This window comes from Canis aureus, chromosome 9, assembly GCF_053574225.1.
Source record: "Canis aureus isolate CA01 chromosome 9, VMU_Caureus_v.1.0, whole genome shotgun sequence".
Taxonomy (NCBI): domain Eukaryota; kingdom Metazoa; phylum Chordata; class Mammalia; order Carnivora; family Canidae; genus Canis; species Canis aureus.
Window position 1 is genome coordinate 42637459 of NC_135619.1, and position 18921 is coordinate 42656379.

The 18921-nt window shown below is 38.0% G+C and overlaps 1 protein-coding gene across 1 annotated transcript in view; it reads right to left on the reverse strand.

The window, feature by feature from the left end:
- The window catches only part of SPTB (spectrin beta, erythrocytic), a 146621-nt gene extending 127745 nt beyond the window's left edge, over nt 1-18876 (reverse strand). The window contains exon 1 of the mRNA XM_077909612.1: nt 18096-18876. The gene's annotated coding sequence lies outside the window, so the exon portion shown is untranslated. The remainder of the gene's footprint in view (nt 1-18095) is intronic.
- Between the last annotated feature and the right edge of the window lie 45 nt (nt 18877-18921).

The window sequence follows — 18921 nt, forward strand, 5'->3', positions numbered from 1 at the left end:
AGCGTTCTACAGTTGCACTGTTTGGGCTGTATGAGTCTGCTAGGGTTTCCGTAACAATTACCACAGGCTGCGTGGCTTAAACAACAGAAATTTATGTTCTCACAATTGTGTAGGCTAGAAGTCTGGGATCAAGGTGTTGGCAGGGTTGTTTCTTCTGAAGCTTCTCTCTTTGACTTGTAAATGGCCATCTTCTCCCTGTCTTTGTATGGTCTTTCCTCCATGCCTATGTCGTAATCTCCTCTTCTTCTTGTTTTTAAAGATTTTATTTATTTGTTTGAGAGAGAAAGAGAGAGAGCACAAGCAGGGGGTGAAGCAAGCAGAGGAAGAAGCAGAGTCCCCGTTGAGCAAGGAGCCCCATGCGGGGCTAGATCCTAGGACCCCAAGATCATGACCTTAACCAACTGAGCCTCCCACATGCCCTCTAATCAACTCTTCTGTAAGAGCACTATCATATTGGATTAGGCCCACTCATATAACCTCAGTTTACCTTCATTGCCTCTTTAAAGGCCCTATCTCCAAATATGGTCACTTTCAGAGGTACTGGGGGTTAGGATATCAACATATGAATTTGGGGGGCACATAATTGAGCCTTAACAGCCCCCATCTTTTCTCACATGAACTGCTTCTATAAGCCTCCTAACTGTTCTCTCATTCTCTAGTTTCATTCTCCTTCAATTCTTCTTCCATGTAGTAGCCAAAGTACACTTTCTAAAAAGGAAATCTCATCATGTCACTCCACTACTTTAAATCATCCAGTGGCTCCCCATTGCTTTCAGGATATAGTTTTAAGTTCAACAGCATCTAGCACAGTTTCTGGCTACAAGATGTGCCTCCTAAATGTCTGATGAGTAAATAAATGAATTAATGACTAATCAATCATGGAACCTAAAGAGAGCTGCAATTGTGGAGATCAGTCAAAGAAGGAGGTAATTTAGTCATTCTATTTGGCTTAAAAGTATATACTTGTGATTTTTTTTTTCCCAGGAGAACTACTTTCCTATTTATGTTTGGGTAAGATTATTTAAATAAATTCACATTCCCTGAGAAATAACTGGCAACATTTGTGCCTGAATTTCACCAGATCCTCAGCCGCCTTGGCACATTCATACCTAACTTACTGTCTATGGGTGAGAAATGGAGCCAATTAAATAGGTTTTATGTTCATACCTACCACCAAGTTCACCTACAGGGGAAAGGGCCTGCCATCTTCCAATGTCTCGTTCACAATGAGGCACAGCAAATACAATGGTGATTGTTCAGCACAGTTTTGTTTTGTTTTTTAATTTTAAATTCAATTAGAGGGCATGGAATTTTGTCTCTGTTTGCCCTACCTGTCAGTAACATTTGCAAACCTCATCCTTAGAACGAGGCCATGTTCCAATATGCCAAAGTCTTAAGCGCACAGGATTAAGAGCATTGGAAGGTGGATCAAAAAGCATCGCAGTTAGTTGATATTTTTTTGACATTAGCATTCTTATCTTGAGTACTCTACAAAGCATATAATCTATATGTGGATAATTGAGAATGCATAAACCTGAAACTTTGTTCTCTTCCTTTATAGATATTTATCAAGCCAGGAACTCAAATCAAGGGAGAAAGTATAATTTAAAAATTGAGTTTGTTAATAAAGAATGACAGCAAGAGTTACAATTCAACCAATTAAACAATTTTTTGTTTATGTGATAATTACTGCCAACATAAATGGTCTTAATTGCTTTTATTAGTGAGCAGTTTCTACATTCAAAATATTTTTTTCATAATGTTAACCAAGACCTTTGGGAAAATTTCAATAAAGTTTGGAAAGATATTGCAATAAAAGACTTCATTACCTCTGCAAATTCATCTCATTTTCTATTCTGTGGAATATTTCTGCAGCTGCTTAACTTCTGTTTGGATATTTCTTCAATGCTTTAAAGCCTATAAGAAACTATGATTCAACTCAAACGTGATTTATTTTGTAGAATAACTACTCCTTATCAAAAACATTTTTCCTCATTTTCCTTTGTGTAAGGCAAATTCTATTTTTAAAGGATTACTTATCATTTTCTTTTTACCAAATGCCATATAATCATTTTTATTCAATTTCATGAAGTAAATTGCTATCATTATCCTTATTGCTAGATAAAGAAACCAAGAAACTCAGAGTTCAAGTAATTTTCCAAAAAATCACATAGAACTCCAAATCCTTTGCTTGTTAAAGAGTTATTTATCCAGGAAGCACTATCTCATGGTTTTTGAATTAACACATTCCCATGATATTTAATAGATTATCCATAGTATAGACTAATATTTTAAGTCAATAATCAAGCCAAGGATTTAGCCCTAAATTATGCTGAGCATGTGCAAGCTGCAACTCTATGTTGCTTATCCTATTCTATCATCATCTGAATCATCAAAATGCACATAATGATCCATATACTCTTCCAGAAACTGAAAGAAGTGAAAGCATAGGCCCTCTTTGGAAAGATTTCAAAGGTTTCCTATATCTGACCTCAACTCCTGCTAAACCTTTCTCAACCCCCACTCCTTACTTCTACCAAATACTACCAGAAATTCATAAGTAGGAGCTTGTCCCTTATGATTTCAGGTACTTGAAACATATGGAATGTCCTCATTCCAGAGATTATATAGGAATCCTCAAACTTATTTCATAACTAACAACAAATGTTAAAATGCAAATGACCCTGGGAAGAGTTAACTTTTAAGGTACAGCCTTTTGGCTACTGGAGTAAGAAAAAGCCAGTGCCACTTTGTAGTATTTAAATACTCAGCAATTTTTTTAAAAGAAGTTAGTAGGGTGGACCGGAAAAATCAGCAGACATAGTCAATAGACCTGGATTCTACTCCCCCTTATGTATGCCTCATTTTTTTCTTCTGTAAAACGATATCACTGAACTAGCTAGTCTCTAAGGACTCTTTCAGCTCTAGCTCTATTTTACACTTATAGTAAGAACACTCTAGATGTTCATTATAATAATGTTCATTAAAATGAAAAATTAGAAATCAATGTCCATCAAAATGGAATTGGTTAAACCAGGTATGGTGTGTATATATATATATATATATATATACACACACACTACATATAAATTCTATGTAGTCAGTTAAGTGATGATGTGGTTTTATATTTATTCATGAGGAAAGATGTCATGACATACTGCTGAATTCTTTTTTAAAGTAGACATCAAAGCATTTCTATTTGACTAAGAAATAAAGTATTTTATATCAGAAAGAACACTCATAAAATGTTATTTCTATATGGTGAGATTAAGAGTAATCAACATTCAGATAATGAAATATTTTCCCTGAAAGTAAAGAACTCTTCTTGTTGCACAATTGGGCTCAGCTGATCTATTTTTCTTAGTTATCTCCGTTATCACCAGTGTTGGGAGATGGATTTGCCTGACCCATGCTTGCTCCCTCACCAGTTTATCCCATGCCAGTGTGAAGATTTGTCAAGCCATCAGACTGGCCATTGGATTCAATCCAAAGCTAACCATCTTAGGGACATGATTGATTCCATAACTTTGTGTTCTTTACTACCATGCTTTAATTATGTGAGTTTCCTCATGTTGCCTAATCAATCTTGATAATTATCACTTATTACTCAAATTTGAAAACATGTAGAATTAAGTATTTGAAAATAGATTAAATCAAACCAAATAGGGAATCATATATAATTCAGCAAAGGAGGAAGAATTAAGTTTTCTAAGTACAGAATGGCAAATAACAGTTGAAATTGGTAGGAAAACAAAATGTTGCAGGAGATTATAAATTAAATATAGGCCAAATTGTAGCTATTGTCATTCAAAAAGTGTGGTGTGTAGCTGCAACAGCAGCAGAGATCTCACTGTGGGATGTGAGTCCAAGCAAGCTAAGCTGGCCCTGTGCTCTTCCTGAGGGAGCCTTGTGTTGACAACTGAAATTACTAGTTCTATATTATTTTCTTGTCATGCTAAAATTAAAATTCTTAATTTTCAATTGGGGGTCAATATGGGTTAACTATCCGGGAGCTAGGCACCTGGGAAGGGAACTATATTTACAGAAAAGAGAATTTCTCTAGTTCTGACCCACAGCAGCTCAAGAAGTCAATTGGTCTTTGCCTGCTGGAAGTGCTGGTGGTGTTTAAGGACCACGGTGGGAAACTGAAGTGGAATCACTTTAAGTAAAAGACAGCTTATGTGTAATTAGAAATAGTATTTTTTACTAATTTTTTTCTCATATTCTGCTTCCTGAGAGGATTTTGAGGAGGTTCTTGCATCTTATTTACCAGAACAACTTCGTATATTAATCTTTTCTTCCCAACTAGATTGAATAACGCCTGATAAGCATGTCTTCAGTGTCTTTTCTATTGCTCAAGGTGCCTGGTAAAATGCTGAACAATGACAGATGGGCATACATAAAAATAATACTGAAGCATAATGAGCAGAAGTACATAGTTACTACTGGTTAGATTAATTAGCAAAGCCATGTTACAGATTCTAGCTCTTCTCCTGGATTCCACAAAAGACATGGTGGTCATAGGGTGACCATATGTTCCAGTTTACCTCAGGCAATCCTGGTTTACACCTGTCGTCCTGGCAGAATCATTAATTCCCTAGGACTTTTAAAAATGTGAAAATTACGCAATGACCCTATTGATCACTAAGGGGCCTCCTAATAAATTCCCAAATTCAAAAAGTAATTCGACCTTAGCAGTAAATGAAACTTTTGTGGCAAGGAACGACCACAAAGTACAGAGTTAAGATTACATTAACTACTTGCTATTTCCTAAAACAGTTTATCTCTATATAAGTTTAAGTCAACTCTGCCCTCTACTGTCATATGACAGTATTATGACATCATGAAAGGTAGCACTGTTTCAGCTCCTTTGATTGAAGCTGTTGTGTTGGTCCTGTCGATTACTTTAGAAGGTTCTCCCTCAACCTTGAGCTGCTATATTCCTTACTGCCTATGTGGTACACCTAATCAACTAAATCAGAATCTCTGAGGATGAGACCCAAGTGTCATTTTTTTTTTAAAACTTCCTCATTGCTACAGCAAAAGTTGCGAACCATTGTCTAGAATGTCAGATCTATTAATCTGTTGTGGTTCATTCAGTTTTTTTTATTCCATAGCCCAGATTGTACTATATTCCTAATCATATCTGGAGAAGCCTTGGAAATTAGAGGATAAGTGCATCAGGACAAACCTACATCACTACTGAAAAAAATGGCACTTAAAAAAAGCCATTCCAAGGGATGGTGTCTTCCTTGGGTACAAAAATATATTTGTAATTATAGTGATGAAATGGACAGTACTTACTCAGAAATGAGTCTGTTAGGCCATCATCTTTGATGCCACAGCTCAGCCCTAATTCTCTGATGATGGAATTATGTGCTGAGGAAGCTCTAAGATAGCCAAGAAAGTTGGATCAGAAGATGGGGGCAAATGAGGTAGAGCCCATTGCATTAAATGACTGCTTCCTTTTTTGTGAATGTTTAGAGACTTGTTAATGGAGTTCATCATATGGAAAAGCACTGATGTGAAAGCCCAGGAAATCTGCTGGAGTAGAAGTTGCACTAATTAGAACATTAACTAAATTAAGTCATGGTGGGGGAGGGGGGCAGTGAATCCCAAAGTGAATAACAGAGAAAGGAGGAAAATGTAGAAAAATCATTAATAATCAGCAAGAGACAGATTTTGCAGAAAATTAACCAAGAAGCAGGCTTTTTTTTTTTAAGTTTTATTTATTTTGAGAGAGATTACAGAGGGAGAGAGAGAGAATCTCAAGTAGACCCCCCCACTTTGCTCAGAGACTGACAGGGAGGCTCCATCCCAGAACCCTGAGATCAAGAGTTGGATACTTTACTGACTAAGTCACCCAGAAATCCCAGGCTTTAAATAATAAGCAAAACATTCACTTCCCACTCCTTTTTCCTAAAGTTCACTAGGAAAAACTAATGGATCTCATGTCTGAGACTGGCCCTGTTAAAAGAGGTCTTATTCCTCTTAAACTCCTAACCAAAACCGTGGGATCAGCCAGAGAAACAAACAAGGGTCACTTGGGAATTTTGATAGTGAGCATCAGGGTACTGATGACACCAGAGGCCTCCTAATAGTAAAAGGAGGGGAGAGGGAGATGTACATGATAGACGATATTGTCCTTACACACCCCATCTGGGTTTACATTATTCAGTTCTCCAATCTGGCCAAAGGCAATACTCTAAGCGTAAATGTGGACAAAGTAGAGGTTTAGAAGCAGCATCAGGAATTATTCTAAATGATTTTATCTGTACTAGTTCTACTGTCTGTGGAACATCTACTGATACTTTAAGAAATTCCTTTGCAAGAAAGGAATGGGGACAAGGTAAAAATGTTTCAACAAATGTATGGTTTCATAAGAACGGTTCTTACTTTTTTCTGGATAACAGACCCCTGTGAATATCTGTTGAAGTTTATAGGCTCTCTCCCCAGGGGAAAAAAATGGACATTTTTAAAAATTTAAATTCTATTAATTAACATAGACTAAAATATTAGTTTCAGAAGCAGAGGTCAGTGATTCATCAGTCTTATATAATATGCAGTGCTCATTATATCACATGCTCCCCTTAATGGAAAAATAGACATTTTAATAACTTTATATACAGTTCCATCCTAGTGTAAGAACACTAGACACACAGATGGCCTACAGTACATGAAAAGGTGCTCAACATCACTGATCAGGGACATACAAATCAAAACCACAATGAGATATTACTTCACACTTGTTAGAATGGCTAATATCAAAAAGACAAAAAAGAAAAAAAACAAGTGTTGGCAAGGGTGTGGAGAAAAAGGAATCCTTATGCACTGTTGGTAGGTACAAAATTGTTACAGCCACTGTAGAAAACGGTATGGAGTTTCCTCAAAAAAATAAAAATAGAAATACAATATGATTCAGTAATTCCATGTCTGGCTATCTAAAGAAAATGAAAACAATAATTTAAAAAGATATACACCCCTATGTTCATCACAGCATTACTTATAATAGCCAATATATGGAAACAACCTAAATGAATAGATAATATGATATATATACACAATGGAACATTATTCAACCATTAAAAAAATTGAAATCTTGCCATTTGCAATAGCATAGATGGACCTTGAAGGTATTATGCTAAGTGAAATAAGTCAGAGACAAATATAATATGATCTCATTTACATGCAGAACCTAAAACAAACAAACAAATAAAAGGTCATAGATACAGAGAACAGATAGGTGGTTGGCAGAGGTGGGTGTGTGTGTGAAATGGGTAAAAATAATGAAAAGATACAACCTTCTAGTTATAAAATAAATAAGTCATGGGAATGTAATATACAGCTTGGTAACTATAGCTAATAATACCGTATTGCATATTTGGAAGTTGCTAAAAGAGCAGAACCTAAAAATTCTTATCACAAGAAAAAGAAATTGGGATGCCTGGATGGCTCAGCAGTTAAGCTCTGCTTTCGGCTCAGGGCCTGATCCTGGAGTTCAGGGATGGAGTCCCACATTGGGCTCCCTGGGGGGAGCCTGCTTCTCCCTCTGCCTATGTCTCTGTCTCTTTCTCTCTGTGTCTCTCATGAATAAATAAAATCTTAAAACAAAACAAAACAAAAAGAAATTATGTAACTATATGTGGTGATAGATGTTAACTAGCCTTATGGGGTGTTCATTTCACAATGTATACAAATATCGAATCATGTTGTATACCTGAAACTAATATAAGGTAATATGTTAATTACACTGCAATTAAAAAACAAAGAACCCTTGATTTATAAAATAACCTTCTGCAAATGGATTTTATCATTAATATTATTATAAACATTTATGAAGAACTTATGTACACAAATCTTTTAGCATCACATACACATTAGGTTAAACAATAAAAAGTTCTTGTCTTCCACTTACTCATAATCCAACATATAATGTCATTATAGCTGTGTAAAGCACATGCAGTTGCTACATTTAAAAATAAAAACATTTGGGCAGCCCAGGTGGCTCAGGGGTTTAGCACTGCCTTCAGCCCAGGGTGTGATCCTGGAGTCCCGGGATTGAGTCCCACGTTGGGCTCCCTGCATTGAGCCTGCTTCTTCCTCTGCCTGTGTCTCTGCCTCTCTCTCTCTCTCTCATGAATAAATAAAATCTTAAAAAAAAAAACATTTGCATCTTCATTGGAAAGGGTAAGGACATGTTGAGAGGTCGTGGGCAAAAGCAGAATTATTTAAGAGTCCATAACATCTTTTCAATATAATCAGGGATTTTTTTTAATGTATTGAATGCTGTCAGTGCAAGGTATGGTATAGATGCTGGAGGATATAAAAAATAAGGACCATAAAGTTTTTGTTTTCAAGATGCTCTCACTCCAATAGGGTAGAGATAGGAGAAGCACACAAATTACTCTAAAAGAATACAGAATTTGATAAATGCCATATAAAAATTACAAAAATCTTTGGGGGAAAGATTCAGACAGCAAGATTATATTTGACAGGATGTGAAATATGACCCCCATACTTTCTTCCACCTTCCTTTGTGAATCTCCTACTGTTTTCACAGGGAAATTTTACCTGGCCACTCCAGATAGAAGGACCAAGTGACTCCCTCTTTTTCACACCTGTAAATCAGTTTGAATATAAGGAAACGTGGAAATTAAGACAGAAAAGATAAACCAAAAGTACATTGTGGCTGGCTTTGAAAAGCTAGGGTGAAGAGCATGTACCTAATTAAGTTCACAAAAGGAATCTGTTGAAGGCTTTTAAGCAAGGCACAGATCGGATCAGAACTGTTCTTTAGGAAAATTAAGGTAGCAGTGGGTATGATAGCTGGAGTGGAGAGAGACAGGAGACAGGCTATTACAGTAGCCAGAGTGAGAAGTAACTGGGGCCTAAACTAGAATGGTGGTTAAGGAAGTGGAAAACAGGATGGCTGTCAAGCTGGAAAATCTGTAGGCCACCAAAGGATTTTTTAACTGGAGGGTTGACTGGGGACTTAGAGAACTCTCAGAAACAAAACAAAACACCTCCCCAGTATTTTAGAGATGTCTTCTCCTAACCTAAATGTCTGTCCCAGCTATAAACACATATAGTTTCTGCATGAACAGAAAGGGGCCCCAGCTACATGGAAGATATTAGGTCCATTTTAATCACCTGTTGATCACTAATGTTGAATCCTTTATCAATTTTTTACCTATCTGTATTTTCTTCTTCCCTTTTTCTAGTAAGCTTCTTGCTTGGAATTCAGAGGAAAAAGGTACTATGAGCAATTTGAAAAACTCAAGCTTTATTCTAAGCAAATGAAGTACTATCTACAGTCTAACACAGAACATAAATTCTTTATCATATCCTTTTAAAAAAGTCTTCCTTAATCCTGGCTATTTCTTGAGTTTTCATATTTTTTTCCCTCCCTTTAACTGGCAAATATCTTACAAGATGAACCTTTATTCATTATGTCCCTTGAATCACCATCTCTCATTCCTTAACTCCTGTAATATGGTGCCCACCTCTACAACAACCACAAAATCGGACCTTCCAAAGAACTCATGTCACCATCCAAAAACTATTAATTTTCTCAGTTTTAATCTTCCTTTACTGCTTTCTAACATTTGGCTGTGTAAATGAACTTCTCAAGATTGAGACTTTCTTTTCCTTGGTCTTCTTGATTATATGCTGTCGGCCCTGTTTCCTTCCACCTCTGGAATCGCTCTTCTGCTATCTTTGTAAGCTGTATCCTTTCCTACTCTATAAAATGTATTTGCAACCTAAGCCATAATCTTGGGCTGTCTGTTATTTATGATATTTATGAACATTCAATACTCCACAGAATTCCTAAATCCACATCTCTAGCCATCACCACCTGTCACAGCTCCAACTTAATATTTCCTTTTGGACATTTCCAAATGATGTCTCAAATTCATCATATCTGGGGGAGAGCTCATCTATTCCCCCCCAAAGCTAACTTTTTTCAACTCCCCCACATTCATCAAACGCACCATCATTTTCTTGGTACTCAGTTTTTAAATCTCCAGTTATTCTTAATTGTTCTCTCTCTTTGTCAGTTACCATACTCTATCAATCCTGCCTTTGCAAACTCAAGTCCACCTCTTCATATCCCTTACTACTGCAGTATGTACTCTTATCACCTCTCTCTTGGGCATTTTAGAACTAGTTCTTCCCCTTTCTTTCCTTTCAATACACTGAACACTTTAGTTGAGAATATTAATTTTCCAAAACCATTTTGTTGTAAGTATCATTTTCTGCTCAAATCTCTTCAGTTACTTTCCAATCCAATTTATCCAATCCAGGATAAATTTTAAATGTCTTATTCTAGCATTTAATAGCTTCCAGTATCTGTCCTATTCTTGCTTCTATTCTTTTTTTTTTTTTAAGATTTTATTTATGTATTCATGAGAGATGCAGAGAGAGAGAGAGGCAGAGACATAGGCAGAAGGAGAAGCAGGCTTCCCGCAGGGAGCCCAATGCAAGACCAACCCCAAGACCTGAGCCAAGAGCAAACACTCAACCACTGGGTGCCCCACTTGCTTCCTTTCTCACACAAATCCTCTACACAAATTTTCTTCTCCAGGTAAAGTGATCTCCAACTACTCCCCAGATATGACATTCTTAGAGCCAACAATTACACAATCCAAGGGCCACCATTCATAGAGAACATAACGTGAACAGTGTCCCCTGGAGTTGTGCCATGGCTATCTTTATTCCCATATCCGTTTTGGTCTTTTGTTCTTGATATTCTCCTGTAGCGTGCTCTCCTCTTGCCTCTGTCCTCCTCTTTCTCCAAGGCCCAACTCAAGGTCTATCACCTCCAAGAACTCCCCCACCAACTACCCTAGCCATTGATAAAAATTCTCTCCCCTTAATTCCTAGACCACAGGTATATATGTAAGTTGAACATATAATTTATCATCCAAACTGTAATGTTTGAGAATTACAGGGGACATAATTATTTTGGAACAAGAGGCATTAACCAAGACAATCCAGGACAAACTGGAGCATATAATCAGCTACATATATATTACTCATTTGACATCCACTATGTGTTATGTGGCAGTTTTTATTAAATGTATTTAAACTTCGTTTGTTAAATGTACATGACTTATCTTCTTGAGACAGTAAATCCTCTGAGTACAGACCATGCATTCTCCCTCTTTGTTCACCTGATGCCTGGCCAGTGTCCTTCCTATACATAATATATACTAAAAATTATTTGTTCATCATGATGATGTTTTTGTTATTTAGGAATGAAACTTAGGCTAGCAGTAAACTTTCAAACTTTTTTTTTACACACAATTATCATTCTGGTAGGAAGAAAAAATCCTCTATGTCTCTAGAAAGAGGTATTTTCATCAAAAAATCTACTAAAAAAAAAATCTACTCAAGTTTTTGGTGGGGGTTGGGTCATAGCCTTTGGTACATGGTTCTGCCTTGCTGCCTTGTTACTTCTTAATGTCTTTGCTCTCTATCTCAACAGCATACCCTTTCCATTGCTCTGCTATGACATCAAACAGAAGAAAGCTGACAGCCCCAACCAGAGGGTTTATGTAACTTATATCAAAATAAAATCACATTTTAAAAAATGCTGCTGTGACTAACTACCCTGAAACCAAATATTTGGAAGTTTTGATTTGCTTGACTTATTTTGCTTAATTAACATCTGGTCCTAGCTTAGCATTATCCCTGCTAAACTACCAGTAACCAAAGGAGAAGGAAGAAAGCCTAAAAACAGAAAAAGACAGTAGGCAGTCATGATAGCTTAGACTCTGAAAATAAACTAGAACATGAACTGAAAAATGAAAGGCATGTGGGAAAGAAATAATTAGGACAGAATCATCTCTTGGAAGTAAATACTTAACAGAGAGCCATTACCAAAGAGCATCAAGTCAAAATCAAATGGGGGTATGAATGGATGTTGGAAAGCTCCAGGAAGGAATATCATTTTGTTCAACTTACTGATGGGTAGGTCTTCCTAAAATACCTCCTACCAAGCCTGTAACTAGAATTAGGCAGCATTCATCTGTTTTTACATGGAATAACATGAGGAAGTTTGCCTTTGACTACTCCTCTAAAATTTGGTTCTTACAGAGTTTATCTATAAACCTTTGGCCTGACATTTTTGCTTAGGCCAAGTCTCTAAGCAGTTTCTGAGTCCCTCATGACGTCAGCAGTCTTTTTTTTTTTTTTTTAAGGTTTATTTAGTAGAGGGAGAGAGAGTGAGCACAAGAATGCACAAGCAGGGGGAGTGGTAGAGGAAGAGAGATTCTCCAGCACACTCCCTGCTGAACACAGAGCCCAACTCAGGGCTTCATCCCATGACACTGAGGTCATGACCTGAGCCAAATATCAAGAGTCAGATGTTAACAGACTGAGTCATTCAGGTGCTCCCATCAGCAGTCTTAATAAACACAATAACCTATCTATAGATTTTCTAGATATTCTCCAGTTTGATAAAGAACTCCTTGGGGGGGGGGGGGGGGGGAAAGGGGGACTCCCAAACATTCCCAGAGATGCCCTTTTTCCTTCCACTTGAGATCTTCTTATACCTAGCTGTCTCTGGGATAATTGAATATATGACCTCTAAGAGTTCCCAAACCTTTCATTTAGTTCTTTATATCTTAAATAAAGTCGCTATCTGCTTTGAAAATTTAAGCCAAGAATAGGCAACTAATGGTAGATGTGCCACTGAAGTGTATTTTTTATCTCCTTTGTCCAATCATTCTGCTTCCTTTTTTTTTTTTTTAATCTCTTGTTCCTTTTTCTGCTTGTGATTTTATTTTGTTCTCTCTCCCAGTTCTATCTTTCCTCAGATATATTTAGGGTCCTTGGTGGCAGCCAGGGCCAAATGCTGTTGATTTAAGCACTGATCTTCTTAGATATATAGGTGTATATTAGATAACTTCTTGAGAGTTCTCCTGAGATTCTCTAGGGCTGTGGTTATTTACCATATCTTGATTATGGCCCATTTATGCTTATATTTTGATTAGATTCTCTGGACTCAATTTCATCAACATAGCTAACATTTATGGAATATTCAATACATATATCAGATCCTATGCTAAGTGGTTTATCTCTAATTCTCACAGCAACTCAGTGAGGTAGGTATATTCCCACTTGGCAAAGGAGAGAAAAGGCATAGAGAAGTTAAATGCCTTGCCCAATATGTCACTAATAAGTGATGGAGCTGGGATGTGATTCCATATCTGTAATCTCCATACAACCACTGTGGTAGAAAATGTGATGCTGATATATAGTAGGAAGAAGACTGAGCAATTTTTAAGTTCATTACATGATAACTGCCACCAGGGCTGGGCATAATTATGAAGTCAACCTCCTTGACGTAAGGTTTAAAACTTGATCCTTCTCATGGAAAGGGTGGACATTTCTTAGATCTATGCTACCCATCTATGCGCCAGCCTTCCAAACTTGTTTCCCTGTGTCTCTATACTTTTGCACATGTTGTACTCTTTTCTAGGGAATACTCTTCCTAATATTCTCTAATGTCCACCAATTCTTAAAGTCTATTGAAGTATCAACACTTTTGGAAAATCTTTGGGGACACTGTGTCCCTCCTTTCTCCAATCTTTTCTTGGCTGAGATGCTTGGCCTTTCTCTGGGCTCCAGTAGCATCCCTAAGTATAATTATTACATCCTATTGTGATCACTGGTTTTTCTTTTGCTCTAGATTATATGCTACTTGAAGGCAAGCATGGAGCAAGTACTCTAAACATTGTATGAATTGAATCAAATCGAATTCCTGGGGATCCCTGGGTGGCTCAGTGGTTTAGTGCCTGCCTTCAGCCCAGGGCGTGATCCTGGAGTCCCGGGGATCGGGTCCCACGTTGGGCTCCCTGCATTGAGCCTGTTCCTTTCTCTGCCTGTGTCTCTGCCTCTCTCTCTCTCTGTGTCTCTCATGAATAAATAAATAAAATCTTTTAAAAAATCGAATTCCTGAGCTTTAATATTATCATATTGTTTCTTCATTTACATTTTGGGCACTATTTTAAATTTTGTAATGAAAGACTGTCTGATATAGGCATCTCAAGTATTAATTTAGTTGGAGAGGACTAGGAAACCATATTGGTAGAAGAGTAATCTACCCCATTTTAAACCAAATCAACAAGCCATTATAGATTCAATTAATCTATGAAAGAAGACAAAGTAGTATATAGAACCAATTGAAGTCAGGAAGTTGTTGCTAAACTTCCAGGAATAAGGTGACAAACTGAACTCTAAGTTTACAGATCATTTCCTGGAGAGCAATGAGGTGTTAAATTGAATGATATTAGGGTACTTGTTCTTGCTGAGTCATCCATGCCTTCGGCAGAATCTTCTTTTTGGTGGGCACAGCATGAAGACACAGCTAAGCAATAGATTATTGGTGCATAAAGAAGAAGATACTGGGCTTAAAACAACGTTTTAACCAAAACTCCTTCTCCTAAAAGTTTTTTTGTTTTGTTTGTTTTGTTTCTCAAATATTAAAATCCTCAAAAGCAATGGCCTGGAGTGAATAGGTCATGGAAATGGGGTATGGAATTGGCCATGGAATTAGGGTAGGCTGGAGAGTTGAGTGCAACTGTGTGTTCAGCTTTTGTAATCTATCAAAGAGCATTACTGAATGTGTCAGACATAATGCTAAAAGCTGAGAAATAAGCATCATGCTAAAGGAGTTTGTAGTCAAGAGGCGACTGCATTCCATAATAGGGGAAAGAATAAAGTGTCATTACAGGAGTTTGAAAGAGGAAACTAATATTTGGTCTTCATGGAAGCAGTGATGTTGGAACCATGTCTGAGAGACTGAATATGATCTCAATAGGCAGATAAAGGGCCATTCTGGGCAGAGGGAATGGCGCACAAAAAGCTAGAAAGAAGTCTCAGAAGAAGTTGGTGAGGTTAGGGCCATATGTAGTTTGGTGAGGCTACAAATAGGTAATGTGTGATGACAAGGAAAGGTAGCAGAAGGAGAGAGAGGGAAGCAGCAGGACACAAGGTGAGAGAAATAGACTGGGGCCATATTTTAAAAGGTTTTAAATACTGTAGTAAGGAACTTGGCCTTGTTCCTGAAGGCAATAGGGAATCATGGAGCTTTTAAGCAGTGATGTAAGATGATTTATTATAACTGTTGCATTCTTGGCACTGTCTTCTATAGTTGCTTTATAATATGCCTCAGTTTGCTCAAACTTTGGTGCGTACTTTCTCATTAGTTCTCAAAGAAGATTTTGTCAAGAGAAAAAAACTACAGAGAACTGGAAGTACTGGGACCCTGTAATTCGGTAGGAGACCCAAAGTAGGGCTCCCTGCCTCTTTGTGCCTTTGGGAAACTTTCCAAATCAGACAGTTAGGTGTCTGCCTTCAGTTCAGGTTATGATCCTGGGATCCTGGGATGGACCCTGGAGACAGAGACTGAGCAGGGAGCCTGCTTCTCCCTCTCTCTCTCTCTCTCTCTGGCTCCCCCTGCTTATATTCTCTTGCTCTCTCTAATAAATAAAATCTTTAAAAATATAAAAATAAAAACCCAGTTATATTTTGATTAAATCTATCCCAATCCATGTAAGATTGGAAAGATAACATTTCCCCCAAAGAAAATCAGATTTGACATTATGAAAATTGTATGTGAAAATAATGATCTGTATATTTTAGCTGGAGGAAACAAGTTAAAGGGGAAAAATAGCAATTCTCGTTTTTAAGTGTCATGTACTTGGAAGTTGTAGCTTATAATCTGAATACCCATGAGAAACCCTCAATAAAAGAAAGTCCAACTTGGCCACTAAACTAAAAAAATTAAAATAACCAGCCCTGTGCTGAAGTGCTTTGTTGTACCTGCCCCCACTATGCTCACCCATGTTCACGGGATAGCACTAGGACTGCTGCTAATTCATTCTCCTTAGGCAGGTGAAACCAGGTAAAGACAACCACCCCTGTTTCACACCTGCCTCGAGATAATGGAAAGAAAAACACACCTTCACCAAGCAGATAAACTTCTTTTTGGAGATGAGTTTCCTCTCCACCCGTGAAATTGGGCTGACACTAGTACCATAAAGGCTCCTTGCTTCCTTACCCCTTTAAACAAAGGTTGAAAATGATAGGCATGCTGTAGGCACTGCATCCTTCCAGCCTCTTGGCTCAGGCATCATAGAAGACAAAAGACAAAAGGTACTAGAAAGAAGGTGTTAAAAGAAGATTCAAACTACACTCTAAAGGAAAAACTAATCCTGCCCCAGGGATGTAGTTTAGCATATGTAATTGAACTGTTTCAATAACTAGTTTCTTAAACAGATTCTTTTTACCAAGAAATAAAACTCATGCATAAACTGCAACACATGGGCATACTTAACATACATTATTGACATCATATGTTTACTAAAGATTCCTATGGGTACTGTCCCAGAGAAAATTCTATTAGAAGTTAATCCTTAAATGATTCCTGCAAACTTCAAACAATTACCTATAAGATAAAAGAAAATAGATTTTTCAGTAACTTTTTTTGCTTATTTTACACCACTACTCTGGTCATTCCTATCCAGTGCTAATCTTCTGCTTTGTAGCCTCTGTTTTCCTTTCCTCCACCTATCAACCTCAGAAACCTTTATATTCCTTTAAGAAATAATCACATTTCAATTTCTGGTACTGCCCACCTCCTCCCATCTCATTTGCTGCCTCTCTGCCCTGGATATATTTAGATTTGAATGGAGAACTTCATTGGGTGGATAACCATTAGCTCTTGAAAGTTTGTACCTAAGAATAGATGACCTTTTTATTCACGTGCTCATTTTAATAACAAGATCATATCACTCTGGAAGTTAAAAAAAAAACACTGGTAAATATGTAGATTGTCTTTCATGCCAAAGAACCTACTTTTTGAGACCTTTGACTGCAGTGTAATTTTGTATTCATTTAATTTTAGAAATCACCATTGTTCTCTGTTAATGAGGCAGAAAGCTATACATCTCCCCCTTGTGGTTTCTGTTAGTATTTGCCTTTCAATGTCCAATTTCTTCCAGTTCCAGTCATTCCCAACAAAATACTATTAACATGATCTTCCTAAACCACAACTCTGATATCACTCTCTTGCTCAAACTGCCAGTGGCTCACTATCCCCTGTAGGATAAAAATCCAACTCCTTGGCATGGTCCACCTGAAATTCCTATGCTAAAATTCTCTTTTTGAAATCCTATACATACTTCAAGGCCCAAATTCCTCTTTCCCAATCTGCACCTGGAAGCAGTCTCTCCATTTTGTGCTCTTAAACCACAATCTACCAATAATTATAGGTATTTATGCTCATCTTATCTCTCACACTCTATGATGAGTCTCTGGAGAACAGGGAGCGACAATGTCTTTTTCATCTTCCTGTTGTCCACACAGTTCCTTGAGCAGCGAAGGCCTCAACAAATATCTATAGAATTGAATAAAATAGCTACAGCGGTTAGTAAAATTAAAAGTCAGCATTAGGTTTTAAAAACAGAGGACACATTTCAAAATGGATCAAGAGACAGAATTGTATGGACCAGCCTTGTCCAGCAGAAATACAAGCTACTTGTGTAATTTAACATTTTCTAGTAGCCAGATTCAAAAAAACAGACGAACTTAATTTTAATAATATATTTTTATTTAGCCGATTATTTTAACATGTAATCAATATAAAAATTACTGATGTGGGACGCCTGGGTGGCTCAGCCGTTGAGCGCCTGCCTTTGGCCCAGGGTGTCATCTTAGAGTCTGGGGATCGGATCCCACATTGGGCTTCCTGCAGGGAGCCTGCTTCTTTCTGCCTGTCTCTACCCCTCTCTCTTTGTGTCTCTCATGAGTAAATAAAATCTTTAAAAAAAAATTACTTATGAAATACTTGGCATTTTTTTTTTTATCCTGTCTTCTCAATCTAGTGTGTAGAATGTACTGACAATACATCTCGGTTCAAATTCGCCACATGTGGCTACTGGCTACTCTATTAAAAAGAAGTTAAGCCCAGGATAGGAACCAAGTCCTAGTCCTGGGGGACTGCTAGCAGTTTTGTTACCACAGATAAGACCTTACCCATTTATTTCTTGGTTCCCTCATCTGAAAAGGGGAGACATTTTTCTTACCATTGTTACAGGGTTGGAAAGGCACACAATCAGAAGCTGAAATGAGGACACTTTGGAAGGTCGAAAATGTCATACAGTGGAAGGCATGGTAATTATTCCAAGAATAGAGTGAACTTTGAAAATAGTTATTCATCTCTTCTTTAAAGATCCTGGATCCCAAGTCTCATAGGCTCCCTGATTTCTTCCGACTTAACTCCATAGGGCAGGGTTCAGGGAGGATGCTGACGCTCCCGCTAAACACCTCCGCTGGAGTAGCTGGGTGGGATGAAGACAGGTTGTTCAGAAGCACAGATTTTGGATACCCGTATTCAGGTTAATGATGTTACTGTGACAAGCTCCTTCAATACGAAGGAAAAGGAGAAGGCAGGGATCCAACCACGAGCATTTTCAGCCCCGCAGCATCGACCTCGCCCTGTTCTATCGGCGTAGTGTGTGCACGTTTTGTGACAAAGAAACACGTTTCCCACCGCTAATGGGATAAACCACAGTCACTTATTTATTAACATTTTACGCGTTCTTTTTAGGAGCTTTAGGAGATTCTCTGCAGAGCTCTAAGTGCCTCTTCCCCGACGCTTGGGTTGTTGCTTATTCACCTGCTGAGAGCGGATTTATCGCTCTCCCCGGTATGGAAAGGCGTTTAGGTTATTATCATTTCGGCTTTACGTGTGGAGCAAGCCGAAGCAGCGAGAAACGACTCCCCATCGTGCGTGCCGCGGCTCGACTCAGGCCGGCGCGGGTTAGAACTAGGCGAGCCCCGCCTCGGGTTCCCGCCCCAGGGCGCGCGGCCCCGCCCCCTCCCTCCGTAGGTGTCGCGAGCCTCTCGCCG